The following is a 3,790-nucleotide window of genomic DNA, read 5'->3' on the forward strand; positions in this document are numbered from 1 at the left end:
GGAGTGTGGACACTATTAAACATTCATCTCTGTGCTTGTGCCTATGCAACGTATACAACAACAAGAAATAACTAAGATAACAGAAACTGACTGGGAAAAGCAGAATTTATGCAGAAAGGACTCTCACTTTTGGGGAATAAGCTAACAAGTAAGAATCTACAAGCGGTGAGTGCAAAGAGCAGCACATTTCTTTTAACAATCTTCTTGTCTCTCTCAACAGGTACTGGTTTCATTCATTTTACAGTGGCATGAATTGTCAACCTCCTGCTCTTAATACAACAGTATCAGCTGTCAATCCCCAACGTAGGTCGAGTGCAGATTTGAGTTGCGCATGTGTCACTTTGCAACGAGTGAAGCTGTGAGTTGCGCATGCGCCACTCTGCGACAAGTAGTCAGAGTTATAGAGAAAGACAGAGTGGCGACACTCCCATTGGACGCTGTTGTACGCTTTTTGCTGCCTACTTTCAGGGTACGCAGCCTCGCATAATTCCAAACATCAATTCAACGGCATCAGACATCAGTCATTTCCATTGCTGACCGTTGAGTAATTTCTGAAGTAAGTTGATCTCTTTTAAATTGGAATGTTACAGTTTATCCATATAGAAACACACACACACACACACACAAACACACCTACATATATATATATATATATAATATACATACATAATAATATCTACATATACATATTATACACATACACATAAATATCATACACTACCATATATATATACATACACATAATATATAATACTACATATATATATACATATACATAGATATACAATAATATAATATAACATATACATAAATATACATATACACTATAATATACAGTATATATATACCTATAACATCTCATATATACATAATATATATATATATCTACATATATAATATATATATAATACATACATATATATATATATATACATATACATATACATATACATATATATACATATACATATATATATACACATATATTTTTAACTTTGTAGACAACGGCTCGACTTTTACCAGCTGTAAAGGTATCTCTAAGGGTAAATTGATTAAATTGCTACCTCTTTTGAATTGTCAACTCTCTATATTAGAGGCCCTTTTATGATTCATGTACCTACATAACAGGCTAAGACATTATCCGACTGCTGCGCTCTAACAGCGGACAGCTCTGTGAGATAGACCACATTCCTCTGTTCTTAACACTTGTATGTACAGTACAGGCCAAAAGTTTGGAAGCCCCTTTACTTTGAAGAAACTAGAATATAAGACATTTTTTCAGTTATTTCACATTTTTTTGTTAAGTACATAATTACACATGTGTTCATTCATAGTTGTGATGCCTTCAGTGAGAATCTACAATGTAAATAGTCATGAAAATAAAGACAACGCATTGAAGGTGGTTCCAAACTCTCTCTCACACACACACACACACACACGCACACACGCACGCGCACACACACGCACGCACGCACACACGCACGCACGCACGCACGCACGCGTAATGAGCTGTTATTCTTTAATACGTTAGACACTTTGTGTATGGCTTAGTCTTAAATTATCACGTTTGTGTGGTCAGCTCACGCCTGTTTTATTTGATCACATTTGAAGAAGCCCCGTTTTGACTTTAGCAATCTGTTCTAGTGTACATCTGTATATAAAAAGACCAACAATAACTCTGGAAGTTTTTATTCTTGTGTTTTAAACTTATTTTGGGTGATTAATGAATACATTAATGAGAGATTATGCCTTTAAGAATACATTTTTTTGTATTACAGACCAGTATTATACTACAGATATTTTCTCTGAAGTGCGTTATTTTAAATTGTCCTTTTTAGTGTTTTTTATAGTGAATGTTATATGAACACTCTGGCTTTCAGTTGCCACCCTACCACTCCACATGTAAAAAACTGACATACAAATATGCAATAATGCAATAACAGTGAAACTAGTACTTGGGTATGCGTTTTCATTCATATATATTACAATTCAACATCGCACTCGCTGCTGCCAGTCCCATAGAAAACCATGACAGCGCGGCATGACACGTTGTGCTGTAAACGTTTACATCTGAGCATGCGCGACTCAAACATGCAATCGACTCACATTGGGGAATGACACCAGCATCTAAGCACAACGAAAATGTACCCACAACACCAGATAGTCAATGAGAATAAGATTCATATTAAACATTGAGAGGGGGGTGCACCGTTCCTGGAGGTACTGCAATACCAGGTCGATGCGTGGAGTGGACGGAGCAAGCCCCTATTCCATCTCCCAGTTCCAAAAATCAATTTAATATATGGTCCCCGGGTAGGGGACGTATCAGATATTAAACTGATAAGAACAGATACTACACTTGATCTTAGCCAAAAGGCCGAGAAGCGATACTGACAAAGGGTCTGCAGAGAGGACCAGATTCTCCGCAAGGCATGTCTCACTTATGGGTCGGGTAATCAACTACAACCTTAACATAGTTTTAGTCACTATTTAAAACAGCAACAACGTACATTTGAGCTCATAAACAACTGGTGACGCTTTGTAACGATATCTTTAATAAACCCATGTTATAAAATGCGCCTTCTTGTGTCTTCCGGGACACGTGGTACGCTTTAGTCCAATAGGGTGTAGAAGGTATACACTTAACTTAAAACTGATACTATTTACCTTTTACAGACAAGTTAGCATGTATATATATGTTTTCATACACGTATATATTCATTCAATTTAACTTATTGGCGTAAAGAACACCCTGTGCGGTTATGGAAAATAATGTTTTCACGCTTCAAAACTCACTTCCCAACAACAAACAGAGCTCTTACGGGAGTTTCTAGTGGCGAAGAGAGCTAACTGCACAATACATGGCCTTCAGATTACCATACAATGACGATAACCCGGCAAAGCAATCATTTACTAATTTATAGCGGACGCCATGCTCCGCTACTCGTCCAGAACAACAAAATAATCATTCTGTGAAACCACCGGTGTCATAATAATGGATGTCTGCATGTCAAACAGTTGCAGGCAAAGACTAGCCAATCAGAGGGAGAGGGAGGCGGGTTATGTCGTCGCCACAGCCAATCAGAGGGAGAGGTGTTATGTCGTCGCCACAGCCAATCAGACGGAGAGGGAGGCGGGCTATGTCTTCGCCGTCCGAGGGAGAAAAAAATGGCTTACAGCCTCAAACCTTAGCGTTGTTTCACACCGTCACACGCAGCTGAACCAAATTACAGTTAAAGTCACATTTGTTTTTAAAATATATGTTTTTACACTGGCTCATTGGTTTAATCCGCTGATTAAACTCATGTAACATTAATGTTACGGTGACAAACATGAACCTGAGTCGTTACGTATCATGATTAACGGACACGAAGGTGAAGCAAACCGCCGTTAGGCGGCTGGTTGTCGGTCTGAAATGAGCTAAAGCAAGCATGTCATCTTCCACTCTCACTCTGACGAAATAAGCATCAACACAACTCAGTTTTTACTGCGCAAAAAAAAAAAAAAACTCAAAATAAAATTAATTTTGGCATGCTAACGTGAGCTAGCGTGTCAAAACCCGTGCTGCGGTTTAACAGCTCGAAAAAAAGGCCATTTTCCGTCTCAATAACGGTTATCTAAAAAGTTAACGTTTTATTCTTTTAATGCATTTATAAGAAATGTTACCTTATTTCGTTAAATTGACTTACTTCGACGTTTAAAGTTGTCTTCGACGACGAGCGAAGTTTTCCTCCAGCGACAAACAGCAGCAGCAGGTTTTTTTTCTTTTTTTTTTTTTTCTTTTTTTAAA

At 37.8% G+C, this 3,790-nt stretch overlaps 1 long non-coding RNA gene and 1 other non-coding gene across 2 annotated transcripts in view; both read right to left on the reverse strand.

Moving 5' to 3' along the window:
* The window catches only part of LOC116685613 (uncharacterized), a 42,514-nt gene extending 38,742 nt beyond the window's left edge, over positions 1-3,772 (reverse strand). The window contains exon 1 of the long non-coding RNA XR_004330996.1: positions 3,690-3,772. This is a non-coding gene — a long non-coding RNA (uncharacterized LOC116685613). The remainder of the gene's footprint in view (positions 1-3,689) is intronic.
* LOC116687167 (U2 spliceosomal RNA) lies at positions 2,199-2,389 on the reverse strand. The gene has a single exon (XR_004331481.1). It is a non-coding gene; the product is annotated as a U2 spliceosomal RNA (small nuclear RNA).
* Positions 3,773-3,790: the final 18 nt, after the last annotated feature.

This window comes from Etheostoma spectabile, chromosome 3 (assembly GCF_008692095.1).
Source record: "Etheostoma spectabile isolate EspeVRDwgs_2016 chromosome 3, UIUC_Espe_1.0, whole genome shotgun sequence".
Classification (NCBI taxonomy): Eukaryota; Metazoa; Chordata; class Actinopteri; order Perciformes; family Percidae; genus Etheostoma; species Etheostoma spectabile.